Here is a 15837-nt window from a genome sequence, read left to right as displayed (position 1 = left end):
AGAACCTGATGGTTGAAGAAAACAACAGCGCATTCTGCTGTTTCCCGGCTATCTCGGTGCTATAGACTGCTCATGACTTGCACTAGACCTTAACTTGCGCCCAGCCTAGAAATACTGTAGCTAAACTTTGAGCTGCTGGTGATCGCACCTTTTCAGAGCCTGGATAGCTCAGTTGGTAGAGCATCAGACTTTTAATCTGAGGGTCCAGGGTTCAAGTCCCTGTTCAGGCGATGCTCTCTGCCTTTTGTTATGCTTCGTGTCCTCTCCCTATCTTCCTCAACTGCAGCCTCTTGCGTGCTCCGCTTGCACCAGGCCAAAACACCGATGTCGGCCGCTTTCCATGCCTTCGCTGATTGGTGGCTACCTTTCTAATGCACCCTTCCAAATCAAGTACAGTTTTATTCTTTCAGAGATCTGACCTAGAAAATGTAGAGGTCGCAGGCTATAGCCAGCTCAGGGCATGTACTAGACCTTCCGTCCATCCTGCTTGGAATAACTGACTTTTGAGCTGCTGGTGAAGCTCACCTTCCAGGGCCTGGATAGCTCAGTCGGTAAAGCATCAGACTTTTAATCTGAGGGTCCAGGGTTCAAGTCCCTGTTCAGGCGATGCCTTTCCTTTACCCCATGCTCATTGGCCATCACTTCCGCTACCTGAGTTCCCTCTGCAACTGCTGCCTCTTGCGTGCTTTGCTTGCAGTAAGCCATAACCGAAACATCAGCCGCTTTCTGTGCATCCCCTGAACTCTCACAGCCTCCCTGTGTCTTGAATCTATTTCTCTTCAACTTTTTCTGCTGTGATATTAAACATGGATTATTCCATGCATAAAAGAGGCATCAAACCGTCAACATTATGCTGGAAATACACCATAAGTTTTTTCAGCAGATAGATGGTTCCATAGATAATTTCCAACATGTCCGATCTTATTATCGATCCTTTTTCTCATCGATTTCTCATAGAAATGAATGGAAATTGATCAGAAAAGATAAGAATCGGAAAGTCGATCGGAAATAAGATCGGATAGTAATCGACTGAAAAATGTCGTCGTGTATTCCCAGCATTAGAGTAATTCGCCGGATCCCTTCTCCAGCCTGCACATCTACCCTCAAAGCAGCAATGGAAGGAGCTTCATGCTTACCATGAGCATCAGAAAATTAACAGCTCACGTACCATCTCTCTCCTCCAGTAACCTGCAACCACCAAGACTTTGGCCAACTCCCAAGCACCTCTAGCCAGCGCAGCTTACCAGTACTTCCAGGCACAATAATCACAGGCCCAATTATCAGCACACATGGCAGTGACGTAGACTCATTACTCCATTTTTCAAATTGTATTTTTCATGTATATTACAAGTGCGGGACTGGCCCACTTGGCAGCCTGCTCCACAAAACACTATGCTGGCATCCCTGGCAGGCTTTGTTTTGCCCTCTTTGCCGCCTTTTCAAATGCTAAGACTCTTTAGCCGCTTATTAACCATGCTTGTTTAGTGGCTGTCTAATTAGCATATGGCATCCCATGATCCTCAGCGGAACACTGTAAACTGCGTTTGTCTCTCCTTAAGGTGATTCCTTTATCCAAGAAAGAGGGGATATTTGCTGGCATTAGTTTGGCTAACTTTGCGCAGTGGCAGTATCATAGCTAATGAGGTTCAACCGAGGCGTGATTATTGCTAATTGAAAACTTTTCCCAATACCCCGCCATGATGACTTGAAATATAGTCAGCATCGGCAAGTTTTGACAGTCTCTTCGGAGACTGACTAAGGTGTTTACCAACAGAGAAAGGATTATCTTCAAGGTGCATGATGACTGAGCAGTGCTCGTGTGGTAGTACCGTGGCTGGCACAATAACAACATTTCATAGCACCTCTTATCTCCAAATCAGTCTTGGCCACAAAATGCTCACTTGTCAGCGTTCTTTCATGAGGGTGAGGTCCAGTGTCTTACTCTCTGGCAAATTTATAAACACCAGCAGGATGACTAAAATGACAAAAGTCCACTTTTCATCTGCAGGTTGCTACTTTTCTAATGCCACATTCCTAAGAGAGAGAACAGTGTTGTTTCTCAGAGGTCTGGCCTGAAAAATTTGGAGGTCACAAGCTCCATTTATTTGCGCTAGATACGATCCCGTGGCCTCTCGCTAGCTCTTTCTGCAAGCGTTGTTGGGGTGCTCAGAAACAGAGCACCGCTGACATTTAGGTTTCGCCGGCCTATAGCTTCTTCTGGCTGGTGTACCATTGTTTTAAAAGTGTCAACAATCAGCCAAGGTGAAGAACCTGATGGTTGAAGGAAACAACAGCGCATTCTGCTGTTTCCCGGCTATCTCGGTGCTATAGACTGCTCATGACTTGCACTAGACCTTAACTTGCGCTCAGCCGGGAAATACTGTAGCTAAACTTTGAGCTGCTGGTGATCGCACCTTTTCAGAGCCTGGATAGCTCAGTTGGTAGAGCATCAGACTTTTAATCTGAGGGTCCAGGGTTCAAGTCCCTGTTCAGGCGATGCTCTCTGCCTTTTGTTATGCTTCGTGTCCTCTCCCTATCTTCCTCAACTGCAGCCTCTTGCATGCTCCGCTTGCACCAGGCCAAAACACCGATGTCGGCCGCTTTCCATGCCTTCGCTGATTGGTGGCTACCTTTCTAATGCACCCTTCCAAATCAAGTACAGTTTTATTCTTTCAGAGATCTGACCTAGAAAATGTAGAGGTCGCAGGCTATAGCCAGCTCAGGGCATGTACTAGACCTTCCGTCCATCCTGCTTGGAATAACTGACTTTTGAGCTGCTGGTGAAGCTCACCTTCCAGGGCCTGGATAGCTCAGTCGGTAGAGCATCAGACTTTTAATCTGAGGGTCCAGGGTTCAAGTCCCTGTTCAGGTGATGCCTTTCCTTTACCCCATGCTCATTGGCCATCACTTCCGCTACCTGAGTTCCCTCTGCAACTGCTGCCTCTTGCGTGCTTTGCTTGCAGTAAGCCATAACCGAAACATCAGCCGCTTTCTGTGCATCCCCCGAACTCTCACAGCCTCCCTGCGTCTTGAATCTATTTCTCTTCAACTTTTTCTGCTGTGATATTAAACATGGATTATTCCATGCATAAAAGAGGCATCAAACCGTCAACATTATGCTGGGAATACACCATAAGTTTTTTCAGCAGATAGATGGTTCCATAGATAATTTCCAACATGTCCGATCTTATTATCGATCCTTTTTCTCATCGATTTCTCATAGAAATGAATGGAAATTGATCAGAAAAGATAAGAATCGGAAAGTCGATCAGAAATAAGATCGGATAGTAATCGACTGAAAAATGTCGTCGTGTATTCCCAGCATTAGAGTAATTCGCCGGATCCCTTCTCCAGCCTGCACATCTACCCTCAAAGCAGCAATGGAAGGAGCTTCATGCTTACCATGAGCATCAGAAAATTAACAGCTCACGTACCATCTCTCTCCTCCAGTAACCTGCAACCACCAAGACTTTGGCCAACTCCCAAGCACCTCTAGCCAGCGCAGCTTACCAGTACTTCCAGGCACAATAATCACAGGCCCAACTATCAGCACACATGGCAGTGACGTAGACTCATTACTCCATTTTTCAAATTGTATTTTTCATGTATTTTACAAGTGCGGGACTGGCCCACTTGGCAGCCTGCTCCACAAAACACTATGCTGGCATCCCTGGCAGGCTTTGTTTTGCCCTCTTTGCCGCCTTTTCAAATGCTAAGACTCTTTAGCCGCTTATTAACAATGCTTGTTTAGTGGCTGTCTAATTAGCATATGGCATCCCATGATCCTCAGCGGAACACTGTAAACTGCGTTTGTCTCTCCTTAAGGTGATTCCTTTATCCAAGAAAGAGGGGATATTTGCTGGCATTAGCTTGGCTAACTTTGCGCAGTGGCAGTATCATAGCCAATGAGGTTCAACCGAGACGTGATTATTGCTAATTGAAAACTTTTCCCAATACCCCGCCATGATGGCTTGAAATATAGTCAGCATCGGCAATTTTTGACAGTCTTTTCGGACACTGACTAAGGTGTTTACCAACAGAGAAAGGATTATCTTCAAGGTGCATGATAACTGAGCAGTGCTCGTGTGGTAGTACCGTGGCTGGCACAATAACAACATTTCGTAGCACCTCTTATCTCCAAATCAGTCTTGGCCACAAAATGCTCACTTGTCAGCGTTCTTTCATGAGGGTGAGGTCCAGTGTCTTACTCTCTGGCAAATTTATAAACACCAGCAGGATAACTAAAATGACAAAAGTCCACTTTTCATCTGCAGGTTGCTACTTTTCTAATGCCACATTCCTAAGAGAGAGAACAGTGTTGTTTCTCAAAGGTCTGGCCTGAAAAGTTTGGAGGTCACAAGCTCCATTTATTTGCGCTAGATACGATCCCGTGGCCTCTCGCTAGCTCTTTCTGCAAGCGTTGTTGGGGTGCTCAGAAACAGAGCACCGCTGACATTTAGGTTTCGCCGGCCTATAGCTTCTTCTGGCTGGTGTACCATTGTTTTAAAAGTGTCAACAATCAGCCAAGGTGAAGAACCTGATGGTTGAAGGAAACAACAGCGCATTCTGCTGTTTCCCGGCTATCTAGGTGCTATAGACTGCTCATGACTTGCACTAGACCTTAACTTGCGCCCAGCCTGGAAATACTGTAGCTAAACTTTGAGCTGCTGGTGATCGCACCTTTTCAGAGCCTGGATAGCTCAGTCGGTAGAGCATCGGACTTTTAATCTGAGGGTCCAGGGTTCAAGTCCCTGTTCAGGCGATGCTCTCTGCCTTTCGTTATGCTTCGTGTCCTCTCCCTATCTTCCTCAACTGCAGCCTCTTGCGTGCTCCGCTTGCACCAGGCCAAAACACCAATGTCGGCCGCTTTCCATGCCTTCGCTGATTGGTGGCTACCTTTCTAATGCCACCTTCCAAATCAAGTACAGTTTTATTCTTTCAGAGATCTGACCTAGAAAATGTAGAGGTCGCAGGCTATAGCCAGCTCAGGGCATGTACTAGACCTTCCGTCCATCCTGCTTGGAATAACTGACTTTTGAGCTGCTGGTGAAGCTCACCTTCCAGGGCCTGGATAGCTCAGTCGGTAGAGCATCAGACTTTTAATCTGAGGGTCCAGGGTTCAAGTCCCTGTTCAGGCGATGCCTTTCCTTTACCCCATGCTCATTGGCCATCACTTCCGCTACCTGAGTTCCCTCTGCAACTGCTGCCTCTTGCGTGCTTTGCTTGCAGTAAGCCATAACCGAAACATCAGCTGCTTTCTGTGCATCCCCCGAACTCTCACAGCCTCCCTGCGTGTTGAATCTATTTCTCTTCAACTTTTTCTGCTGTGATATTAAACATGGATTATTCCATGCATAAAAGAGGCATCAAACCGTCAACATTATGCTGGGAATACACCATACGTTTTTTCAGCAGATAGATGGTTCCATAGATAATTTCCAACATGTCCGATCTTATTATCGATCCTTTTTCTCATCGATTTCTCATAGAAATGAATGGAAATTGATCAGAAAAGATAAGAATCGGAAAGTCGATCGGAAATAAGATCGGATAGTAATCGACTGAAAAATGTCGTCGTGTATTCCCAGCATTAGAGTAATTCGCCGGATCCCTTCTCCAGCCTGCACATCTACCCTCAAAGCAGCAATGGAAGGAGCTTCATGCTTACCATGAGCATCAGAAAATTAACAGCTCACGTACCATCTCTCTCCTCCAGTAACCTACAACCACCAAGACTTTGGCCAACTCCCAAGCACCTCTAGCCAGCGCAGCTTACCAGTACTTCCAGGCACAATAATCACAGGCCCAATTATCAGCACACATGGCAGTGACGTAGACTCATTACTCCATTTTTCAAATTGTATTTTTCATGTATTTTACAAGTGCGGGACTGGCCCACTTGGCAGCCTGCTCCACAAAACACTATGCTGGCATCCCTGGCAGGCTTTGTTTTGCCCTCTTTGCCGCCTTTTCAAATGCTAAGACTCTTTAGCCGCTTATTAACAATGCTTGTTTAGTGGCTGTCTAATTAGCATATGGCATCCCATGATCCTCAGCGGAACACTGTAAACTGCGTTTGTCTCTCCTTAAGGTGATTCCTTTATCCAAGAAAGAGGGGATATTTGCTGGCATTAGCTTGGCTAACTTTGCGCAGTGGCAGTATCATAGCCAATGAGGTTCAACCGAGGCGTGATTATTGCTAATTGAAAACTTTTCCCAATACCCCGCCATGATGACTTGAAATATAGTCAGCATCGGCAATTTTTGACAGTCTCTTCGGAGACTGACTAAGGTGTTTACCAACAGAGAAAGGATTATCTTCAAGGTGCATGATGACTGAGCAGTGCTCGTGTGGTAGTACCGTGGCTGGCACAATAACAACATTTCGTAGCACCTCTTATCTCCAAATCAGTCTTGGCCACAAAATGCTCACTTGTCAGCGTTCTTTCATGAGGGTGTGGTCCAGTGTCTTACTCTCTGGCAAATTTATAAACACCAGCAGGATGACTAAAATGACAAAAGTCCACTTTTCATCTGCAGGTTGCTACTTTTCTAATGCCACATTCCTAAGAGAGAGAACAGTGTTGTTTCTCAGAGGTCTGGCCTGAAAAATTTGGAGGTCACAAGCTCCATTTATTTGCGCTAGATACGATCCCGTGGCCTCTCGCTAGCTCTTTCTGCAAGCGTTGTTGGGGTGCTCAGAAACAGAGCACCGCTGACATTTAGGTTTCGCCGGCCTATAGCTTCTTCTGGCTGGTGTACCATTGTTTTAAAAGTGTCAACAATCAGCCAAGGTGAAGAACCTGATGGTTGAAGGAAACAACAGCGCATTCTGCTGTTTCCCGGCTATCTCGGTGCTATAGACCGCTCATGACTTGCACTAGACCTTAACTTGTGCTCAGCCTGGAAATACTGTAGCTAAACTTTGAGCTGCTGGTGATCGCACTTTTTCAGAGCCTGGATAGCTCAGTCGGTAGAGCATCAGACTTTTAATCTGAGGGTCCAGGGTTCAAGTTCCTGTTCAGGCGATGCTCTCTGCCTTTCGTTATGCTTCGTGTCCTCTCCCTATCTTCCTCAACTGCAGCCTCTTGCGTGCTCCGCTTGCACCAGGCCAAAACACCGATGTCGGCCGCTTTCCATGCCTTCGCTGATTGGTGGCTACCTTTCTAATGCACCCTTCCAAATCAAGTACAGTTTTATTCTTTCAGAGATCTGACCTAGAAAATGTAGAGGTCGCAGGCTATAGCCAGCTCAGGGCATGTACTAGACCTTCCGTCCATCCTGCTTGGAATAACTGACTTTTGAGCTGCTGGTGAAGCTCACCTTCCAGGGCCTGGATAGCTCAGTCGGTAGAGCATCAGACTTTTAATCTGAGGGTCCAGGGTTCAAGTCCCTGTTCAGGTGATGCCTTTCCTTTACCCCATGCTCATTGGCCATCACTTCCGCTACCTGAGTTCCCTCTGCAACTGCTGCCTCTTGCGTGCTTTGCTTGCAGTAAGCCATAACCGAAACATCAGCCGCTTTCTGTGCATCCCCCGAACTCTCACAGCCTCCCTGCATCTTGAATCTATTTCTCTTCAACTTTTTCTGCTGTGATATTAAACATGGATTATTCCATGCATAAAAGAGGCATCAAACCGTCAACATTATGCTGGGAATACACCATAAGTTTTTTCAGCAGATAGATGGTTCCATAGATAATTTCCAACATGTCCGATCTTATTATCGATCCTTTTTCTCATCGATTTCTCATAGAAATGAATGGAAATTGATCAGAAAAGATAAGAATCGGAAAGTCGATCGGAAATAAGATCGGATAGTAATCGACTTAAAAATGTCGTCGTGTATTCCCAGCATTAGAGTAATTCGCCGGATCCCTTCTCCAGCCTGCACATCTACCCTCAAAGCAGCAATGGAAGGAGCTTCATGCTTACCATGAGCATCAGAAAATTAACAGCTCACGTACCATCTCTCTCCTCCAGTAACCTGCAACCACCAAGACTTTGGCCAACTCCCAAGCACCTCTAGCCAGCGCAGCTTACCAGTACTTCCAGGCACAATAATCACAGGCCCAATTATCAGCACACATGGCAGTGACGTAGACTCATTACTCCATTTTTCAAATTGTATTTTTCATGTATTTTACAAGTGCGGGACTGGCCCACTTGGCAGCCTGCTCCACAAAACACTATGCTGGCATCCCTGGCAGGCTTTGTTTTGCCCTCTTTGCCGCCTTTTCAAATACTAAGACTCTTTAGCCGCTTATTAACAATGCTTGTTTAGTGGCTGTCTAATTAGCATATGGCATCCCATGATCCTCAGCGGAACACTGTAAACTGCGTTTGTCTCTCCTTAAGGTGATTCCTTTATCCAAGAAAGAGGGGATATTTGCTGGCATTAGCTTGGCTAACTTTGCGCAGTGGCAGTATCATAGCCAATGAGGTTCAACCGAGGCGTGATTATTGCTAATTGAAAACTTTTCCCAATACCCCGCCATGATGACTTGAAATATAGTCAGCATCAGCAATTTTTGACAGTCTCTTCGGAGACTGACTAAGGTGTTTACCAACAGAGAAAGGATTATCTTCAAGGTGCATGATGACTGAGCAGTGCTCGTGTGGTAGTACCGTGGCTGGCACAATAACAACATTTCGTAGCACCTCTTATCTCCAAATCAGTCTTGGCCACAAAATGCTCACTTGTCAGCGTTCTTTCATGAGGGTGAGGTCCAGTGTCTTACTCTCTGGCAAATTTATAAACACCAGCAGGATGACTAAAATGACAAAAGTCCACTTTTCATCTGCAGGTTGCTACTTTTCTAATGCCACATTCCTAAGAGAGAGAACAGTGTTGTTTCTCAGAGGTCTGGCCTGAAAAATTTGGAGGTCACAAGCTCCATTTATTTGCGCTAGATACGATCCCGTGGCCTCTCGCTAGCTCTTTCTGCAAGCGTTGTTGGGGTGCTCAGAAACAGAGCACCGCTGACATTTAGGTTTCGCCGGCCTATAGCTTCTTCTGGCTGGTGTACCATTGTTTTAAAAGTGTCAACAATCAGCCAAGGTGAAGAACCTGATGGTTGAAGGAAACAACAGCGCATTCTGCTGTTTCCCGGCTATCTAGGTGCTATAGACTGCTCATGACTTGCACTAGACCTTAACTTGCGCCCAGCCTGGAAATACTGTAGCTAAACTTTGAGCTGCTGGTGATCGCACCTTTTCAGAGCCTGGATAGCTCAGTCGGTAGAGCATCAGACTTTTAATCTGAGGGTCCAGGGTTCAAGTCCCTGTTCAGGCGATGCTCTCTGCCTTTCGTTATGCTTTGTGTCCTCTCCCTATCTTCCTCAACTGCAGCCTCTTGCGTGCTCCGCTTGCACCAGGCCAAAACACCGATGTCGGCCGCTTTCCATGCCTTCGCTGATTGGTGGCTACCTTTCTAATGCCACCTTCCAAATCAAGTACAGTTTTATTCTTTCAGAGATCTGACCTAGAAAATGTAGAGGTCGCAGGCTATAGCCAGCTCAGGGCATGTACTAGACCTTCCGTCCATCCTGCTTGGAATAACTGACTTTTGAGCTGCTGGTGAAGCTCACCTTCCAGGGCCTGGATAGCTCAGTCGGTAGAGCATCAGACTTTTAATCTGAGGGTCCAGGGTTCAAGTCCCTGTTCAGGCGATGCCTTTCCTTTACCCCATGCTCATTGGCCATCACTTCCGCTACCTGAGTTCCCTCTGCAACTGCTGCCTCTTGCGTGCTTTGCTTGCAGTAAGCCATAACCGAAACATCAGCTGCTTTCTGTGCATCCCCCGAACTCTCACAGCCTCCCTGCGTGTTGAATCTATTTCTCTTCAACTTTTTCTGCTGTGATATTAAACATGGATTATTCCATGCATAAAAGAGGCATCAAACCGTCAACATTATGCTGGGAATACACCATACGTTTTTTCAGCAGATAGATGGTTCCATAGATAATTTCCAACATGTCCGATCTTATTATCGATCCTTTTTCTCATCGATTTCTCATAGAAATGAATGGAAATTGATCAGAAAAGATAAGAATCGGAAAGTCGATCGGAAATAAGATCGGATAGTAATCGACTGAAAAATGTCGTCGTGTATTCCCAGCATTAGAGTAATTCGCCGGATCCCTTCTCCAGCCTGCACATCTACCCTCAAAGCAGCAATGGAAGGAGCTTCATGCTTACCATGAGCATCAGAAAATTAACAGCTCACGTACCATCTCTCTCCTCCAGTAACCTACAACCACCAAGACTTTGGCCAACTCCCAAGCACCTCTAGCCAGCGCAGCTTACCAGTACTTCCAGGCACAATAATCACAGGCCCAATTATCAGCACACATGGCAGTGACGTAGACTCATTACTCCATTTTTCAAATTGTATTTTTCATGTATTTTACAAGTGCGGGACTGGCCCACTTGGCAGCCTGCTCCACAAAACACTATGCTGGCATCCCTGGCAGGCTTTGTTTTGCCCTCTTTGCCGCCTTTTCAAATGCTAAGACTCTTTAGCCGCTTATTAACAATGCTTGTTTAGTGGCTGTCTAATTAGCATATGGCATCCCATGATCCTCAGCGGAACACTGTAAACTGCGTTTGTCTCTCCTTAAGGTGATTCCTTTATCCAAGAAAGAGGGGATATTTGCTGGCATTAGCTTGGCTAACTTTGCGCAGTGGCAGTATCATAGCCAATGAGGTTCAACCGAGGCGTGATTATTGCTAATTGAAAACTTTTCCCAATACCCCGCCATGATGACTTGAAATATAGTCAGCATCGGCAATTTTTGACGGTCTCTTCGGAGACTGACTAAGGTGTTTACCAACAGAGAAAGGATTATCTTCAAGGTGCATGATGACTGAGCAGTGCTCGTGTGGTAGTACCGTGGCTGGCACAATAACAACATTTCGTAGCACCTCTTATCTCCAAATCAGTCTTGGCAACAAAATGCTCACTTGTCAGCGTTCTTTCATGAGGGTGTGGTCCAGTGTCTTACTCTCTGGCAAATTTATAAACACCAGCAGGATGACTAAAATGACAAAAGTCCACTTTTCATCTGCAGGTTGCTACTTTTCTAATGCCACATTCCTAAGAGAGAGAACAGTGTTGTTTCTCAGAGGTCTGGCCTGAAAAATTTGGAGGTCACAAGCTCCATTTATTTCTGCTAGATACGATCCCGTGGCCTCTCGCTAGCTCTTTCTGCAAGCGTTGTTGGGGTGCTCAGAAACAGAGCACCGCTGACATTTAGGTTTCGCCGGCCTATAGCTTCTTCTGGCTGGTGTACCATTGTTTTAAAAGTGTCAACAATCAGCCAAGGTGAAGAACCTGATGGTTGAAGGAAACAACAGCGCATTCTGCTGTTTCCCGGCTATCTCGGTGCTATAGACCGCTCATGACTTGCACTAGACCTTAACTTGTGCTCAGCCTGGAAATACTGTAGCTAAACTTTGAGCTGCTGGTGATCGCACCTTTTTAGAGCCTGGATAGCTCAGTCGGTAGAGCATCAGACTTTTAATCTGAGGGTCCAGGGTTCAAGTCCCTGTTCAGGCGATGCTCTCTGCCTTTCGTTATGCTTCGTGTCCTCTCCCTATCTTCCTCAACTGCAGCCTCTTGCGTGCTCCGCTTGCACCAGGCCAAAACACCGATGTCGGCCGCTTTCCATGCCTTCGCTGATTGGTGGCTACCTTTCTAATGCACCCTTCCAAATCAAGTACAGTTTTATTCTTTCAGAGATCTGACCTAGAAAATGTAGAGGTCGCAGGCTATAGCCAGCTCAGGGCATGTACTAGACCTTCCGTCCATCCTGCTTGGAATAACTGACTTTTGAGCTGCTGGTGAAGCTCACCTTCCAGGGCCTGGATAGCTCAGTCGGTAGAGCATCAGACTTTTAATCTGAGGGTCCAGGGTTCAAGTCCCTGTTCAGGTGATGCCTTTCCTTTACCCCATGCTCATTGGCCATCACTTCCGCTACCTGAGTTCCCTCTGCAACTGCTGCCTCTTGCGTGCTTTGCTTGCAGTAAGCCATAACCGAAACATCAGCCGCTTTCTGTGCATCCCCCGAACTCTCACAGCCTCCCTGCGTCTTGAATCTATTTCTCTTCAACTTTTTCTGCTGTGATATTAAACATGGATTATTCCATGCATAAAAGAGGCATCAAACCGTCAACATTATGCTGGGAATACACCATAAGTTTTTTCAGCAGATAGATGGTTCCATAGATAATTTCCAACATGTCCGATCTTATTATCGATCCTTTTTCTCATCGATTTCTCATAGAAATGAATGGAAATTGATCAGAAAAGATAAGAATCGGAAAGTCGATCGGAAATAAGATCGGATAGTAATCGACTTAAAAATGTCGTCGTGTATTCCCAGCATTAGAGTAATTCGCCGGATCCCTTCTCCAGCCTGCACATCTACCCTCAAAGCAGCAATGGAAGGAGCTTCATGCTTACCATGAGCATCAGAAAATTAACAGCTCACGTACCATCTCTCTCCTCCAGTAACCTGCAACCACCAAGACTTTGGCCAACTCCCAAGCACCTCTAGCCAGCGCAGCTTACCAGTACTTCCAGGCACAATAATCACAGGCCCAATTATCAGCACACATGGCAGTGACGTAGACTCATTACTCCATTTTTCAAATTGTATTTTTCATGTATTTTACAAGTGCGGGACTGGCCCACTTGGCAGCCTGCTCCACAAAACACTATGCTGGCATCCCTGGCAGGCTTTGTTTTGCCCTCTTTGCCGCCTTTTCAAATGCTAAGACTCTTTAGCCGCTTATTAACAATGCTTGTTTAGTGGCTGTCTAATTAGCATATGGCATCCCATGATCCTCAGCGGAACACTGTAAACTGCGTTTGTCTCTCCTTAAGGTGATTCCTTTATCCAAGAAAGAGGGGATATTTGCTGGCATTAGCTTGGCTAACTTTGCGCAGTGGCAGTATCATAGCCAATGAGGTTCAACCGAGGCGTGATTATTGCTAATTGAAAACTTTTCCCAATACCCCGCCATGATGACTTGAAATATAGTCAGCATCAGCAATTTTTGACAGTCTCTTCGGAGACTGACTAAGGTGTTTACCAACAGAGAAAGGATTATCTTCAAGGTGCATGATGACTGAGCAGTGCTCGTGTGGTAGTACCGTGGCTGGCACAATAACAACATTTCGTAGCACCTCTTATCTCCAAATCAGTCTTGGCCACAAAATGCTCACTTGTCAGCGTTCTTTCATGAGGGTGAGGTCCAGTGTCTTACTCTCTGGCAAATTTATAAACACCAGCAGGATGACTAAAATGACAGAAGTCCACTTTTCATCTGCAGGTTGCTACTTTTCTAATGCCACATTCCTAAGAGAGAGAACAGTGTTGTTTCTCAGAGGTCTGGCCTGAAAAATTTGGAGGTCACAAGCTCCATTTATTTGCGCTAGATACGATCCCGTGGCCTCTCGCTAGCTCTTTCTGCAAGCGTTGTTGGGGTGCTCAGAAACAGAGCACCGCTGACATTTAGGTTTCGCCGGCCTATAGCTTCTTCTGGCTGGTGTACCATTGTTTTAAAAGTGTCAACAATCAGCCAAGGTGAAGAACCTGATGGTTGAAGGAAACAACAGCGCATTCTGCTGTTTCCCGGCTATCTCGGTGCTATAGACTGCTCATGACTTGCACTAGACCTTAACTTGCGCCCAGCCTGGAAATACTGTAGCTAAACGCTGCTGGTGATCGCACCTTTTCAGAGCCTGGATAGCTCAGTCGGTAGAGCATCAGATTTTTAATCTGAGGGTCCAGGGTTCAAGTCCCTGTTCAGGCGATGCTCTCTGCCTTTCATTATGCTTCGTGTCCTCTCCCTATCTTCCTCAACTGCAGCCTCTTGCGTGCTCCGCTTGCACCAGGCCAAAACACCGATGTCGTCCGCTTTCCATGCCTTCGCTGATTGGTGGCTACCTTTCTAATGCCACCTTCCAAATCAAGTACAGTTTTATTCTTTCAGAGATCTGACCTAGAAAATGTAGAGGTCGCAGGCTATAGCCAGCTCAGGGCATGTACTAGACCTTCCGTCCATCCTGCTTGGAATAACTGACTTTTGAGCTGCTGGTGAAGCTCACTTTCCAGGGCCTGGATAGCTCAGTCGGTAGAGCATCAGACTTTTAATCTGAGGGTCCAGGGTTCAAGTCCCTGTTCAGGCGATGCCTTTCCTTTACCCCATGCTCATTGGCCATCACTTCCGCTACCTGAGTTCCCTCTGCAACTGCTGCCTCTTGCGTGCTTTGCTTGCAGTAAGCCATAACCGAAACATCAGCCGCTTTCTGTGCATCCCCCGAACTCTCACAGCCTCCCTGCGTCCTGAATCTATTTCTCTTCAACTTTTTCTGCTGTGATATTAAACATGGATTATTCCATGCATAAAAGAGGCATCAAACCGTCAACATTATGCTGGGAATACACCATAAGTTTTTTCAGCAGATAGATGGTTCCATAGATAATTTCCAACATGTCCGATCTTATTATCGATCCTTTTTCTCATCGATTTCTCATAGAAATGAATGGAAATTGATCAGAAAAGATAAGAATCGGAAAGTCGATCGGAAATAAGATCGGATAGTAATCGACTGAAAAATGTCGTCGTGTATTCCCAGCATTAGAGTAATTCGCCGGATCCCTTCTCCAGCCTGCACATCTACCCTCAAAGCAGCAATGGAAGGAGCTTCATGCTTACCATGAGCATCAGAAAATTAACAGCTCACGTACCATCTCTCTCCTCCAGTAACCTGCAACCACCAAGACTTTGGCCAACTCCCAAGCACCTCTAGCCAGCGCAGCTTACCAGTACTTCCAGGCACAATAATCACAGGCCCAATTATCAGCACACATGGCAGTGACGTAGACTCATTACTCCATTTTTCAAATTGTATTTTTCATGTATTTTACAAGTGCGGGACTGGCCCACTTGGCAGCCTGCTCCACAAAACACTATGCTGGCATCCCTGGCAGGCTTTGTTTTGCCCTCTTTGCCGCCTTTTCAAATGCTAAGACTCTTTAGCCGCTTATTAACAATGCTTGTTTAGTGGCTGTCTAATTAGCATATGGCATCCCATGATCCTCAGCGGAACACTGTAAACTGCGTTTGTCTCTCCTTAAGGTGATTCCTTTATCCAAGAAAGAGGGGATATTTGCTGGCATTAGCTTGGCTAACTTTGCGCAGTGGCAGTATCATAGTCAATGAGGTTCAACCGAGGCGTGATTATTGCTAATTGAAAACTTTTCCCAATACTCCGCCATGATGACTTGAAATATAGGCAGCGTCGGCAATTTTTGACAGTCTCTTCGGAGACTGACTAAGGTGTTTACCAACAGAGAAAGGATTATCTTCAAGGTGCATGATGACTGAGCAGTGCTCGTGTGGTAGTACCGTGGCTGGCACAATAACAACATTTCGTAGCACCTCTTATCTCCAAATCAGTCTTGGCCACAAAATGCTCACTTGTCAGCGTTCTTTCATGAGGGTGAGGTCCAGTGTCTTACTCTCTGGCAAATTTATAAACACCAGCAGGATGACTAAAATGACAAAAGTCCACTTTTCATCTGCAGGTTGCTACTTTTCTAATGCCACATTCCTAAGAGAGAGAACAGTGTTGTTTCTCAGAGGTCTGGCCTGAAAAATTTGGAGGTCACAAGCTCCATTTATTTGCGCTAGATACGATCCCGTGGCCTCTCGCTAGCTCTTTCTGCAAGCGTTGTTGGGGTGCTCAGAAACAGAGCACCGCTGACATTTAGGTTTCGCCGGCCTATAGCTTCTTCTGGCTGGTGTACCATTGTTTTAAAAGTG

The 15837-nt window shown here is 46.0% G+C and overlaps 21 non-coding genes across 21 annotated transcripts; all 21 read left to right on the top strand.

Moving 5' to 3' along the window:
* Positions 1-157: 157 nt before the first annotated feature.
* On the top strand, positions 158-230 carry TRNAK-UUU (transfer RNA lysine (anticodon UUU)). Its single transcript has one exon. It is a non-coding gene; the product is annotated as a tRNA-Lys (tRNA).
* Positions 231-533: 303 nt separating this feature from the next.
* TRNAK-UUU (transfer RNA lysine (anticodon UUU)) lies at positions 534-606 on the top strand. The gene has a single exon. It is a non-coding gene; the product is annotated as a tRNA-Lys (tRNA).
* A 1004-nt stretch (positions 607-1610) lies between these two features.
* Positions 1611-1751, top strand: LOC137564785 (U4 spliceosomal RNA). Its single transcript, XR_011030857.1, has one exon. It is a non-coding gene; the product is annotated as a U4 spliceosomal RNA (small nuclear RNA).
* A 672-nt stretch (positions 1752-2423) lies between these two features.
* Positions 2424-2496, top strand: TRNAK-UUU (transfer RNA lysine (anticodon UUU)). Its single transcript has one exon. It is a non-coding gene; the product is annotated as a tRNA-Lys (tRNA).
* Positions 2497-2799: 303 nt separating this feature from the next.
* Positions 2800-2872, top strand: TRNAK-UUU (transfer RNA lysine (anticodon UUU)). The gene has a single exon. It is a non-coding gene; the product is annotated as a tRNA-Lys (tRNA).
* Positions 2873-3876: 1004 nt separating this feature from the next.
* On the top strand, positions 3877-4016 carry LOC137564834 (U4 spliceosomal RNA). Its single transcript, XR_011030904.1, has one exon. It is a non-coding gene; the product is annotated as a U4 spliceosomal RNA (small nuclear RNA).
* Positions 4017-4689: 673 nt separating this feature from the next.
* TRNAK-UUU (transfer RNA lysine (anticodon UUU)) lies at positions 4690-4762 on the top strand. The gene has a single exon. It is a non-coding gene; the product is annotated as a tRNA-Lys (tRNA).
* A 303-nt stretch (positions 4763-5065) lies between these two features.
* Positions 5066-5138, top strand: TRNAK-UUU (transfer RNA lysine (anticodon UUU)). The gene has a single exon. It is a non-coding gene; the product is annotated as a tRNA-Lys (tRNA).
* A 1004-nt stretch (positions 5139-6142) lies between these two features.
* On the top strand, positions 6143-6283 carry LOC137564595 (U4 spliceosomal RNA). The gene has a single exon (XR_011030691.1). It is a non-coding gene; the product is annotated as a U4 spliceosomal RNA (small nuclear RNA).
* A 672-nt stretch (positions 6284-6955) lies between these two features.
* Positions 6956-7028, top strand: TRNAK-UUU (transfer RNA lysine (anticodon UUU)). The gene has a single exon. It is a non-coding gene; the product is annotated as a tRNA-Lys (tRNA).
* Positions 7029-7331: 303 nt separating this feature from the next.
* Positions 7332-7404, top strand: TRNAK-UUU (transfer RNA lysine (anticodon UUU)). Its single transcript has one exon. It is a non-coding gene; the product is annotated as a tRNA-Lys (tRNA).
* Positions 7405-8408: 1004 nt separating this feature from the next.
* LOC137564733 (U4 spliceosomal RNA) lies at positions 8409-8549 on the top strand. Its single transcript, XR_011030811.1, has one exon. It is a non-coding gene; the product is annotated as a U4 spliceosomal RNA (small nuclear RNA).
* Positions 8550-9221: 672 nt separating this feature from the next.
* Positions 9222-9294, top strand: TRNAK-UUU (transfer RNA lysine (anticodon UUU)). Its single transcript has one exon. It is a non-coding gene; the product is annotated as a tRNA-Lys (tRNA).
* A 303-nt stretch (positions 9295-9597) lies between these two features.
* Positions 9598-9670, top strand: TRNAK-UUU (transfer RNA lysine (anticodon UUU)). Its single transcript has one exon. It is a non-coding gene; the product is annotated as a tRNA-Lys (tRNA).
* Positions 9671-10674: 1004 nt separating this feature from the next.
* On the top strand, positions 10675-10815 carry LOC137564660 (U4 spliceosomal RNA). Its single transcript, XR_011030747.1, has one exon. It is a non-coding gene; the product is annotated as a U4 spliceosomal RNA (small nuclear RNA).
* Positions 10816-11487: 672 nt separating this feature from the next.
* TRNAK-UUU (transfer RNA lysine (anticodon UUU)) lies at positions 11488-11560 on the top strand. Its single transcript has one exon. It is a non-coding gene; the product is annotated as a tRNA-Lys (tRNA).
* Positions 11561-11863: 303 nt separating this feature from the next.
* On the top strand, positions 11864-11936 carry TRNAK-UUU (transfer RNA lysine (anticodon UUU)). The gene has a single exon. It is a non-coding gene; the product is annotated as a tRNA-Lys (tRNA).
* A 1004-nt stretch (positions 11937-12940) lies between these two features.
* On the top strand, positions 12941-13081 carry LOC137564731 (U4 spliceosomal RNA). The gene has a single exon (XR_011030810.1). It is a non-coding gene; the product is annotated as a U4 spliceosomal RNA (small nuclear RNA).
* Positions 13082-13748: 667 nt separating this feature from the next.
* TRNAK-UUU (transfer RNA lysine (anticodon UUU)) lies at positions 13749-13821 on the top strand. Its single transcript has one exon. It is a non-coding gene; the product is annotated as a tRNA-Lys (tRNA).
* Positions 13822-14124: 303 nt separating this feature from the next.
* Positions 14125-14197, top strand: TRNAK-UUU (transfer RNA lysine (anticodon UUU)). The gene has a single exon. It is a non-coding gene; the product is annotated as a tRNA-Lys (tRNA).
* A 1004-nt stretch (positions 14198-15201) lies between these two features.
* LOC137564813 (U4 spliceosomal RNA) lies at positions 15202-15342 on the top strand. The gene has a single exon (XR_011030884.1). It is a non-coding gene; the product is annotated as a U4 spliceosomal RNA (small nuclear RNA).
* The last annotated feature ends 495 nt before the right edge of the window (positions 15343-15837 follow it).

This window comes from Hyperolius riggenbachi, chromosome 3, assembly GCF_040937935.1.
Source record: "Hyperolius riggenbachi isolate aHypRig1 chromosome 3, aHypRig1.pri, whole genome shotgun sequence".
In the NCBI taxonomy this organism is placed as follows: domain Eukaryota; kingdom Metazoa; phylum Chordata; class Amphibia; order Anura; family Hyperoliidae; genus Hyperolius; species Hyperolius riggenbachi.
The sequence above is the reverse complement of the archived record's forward strand: the minus strand, read 5'-3'. Positions and strand labels throughout refer to the sequence as shown.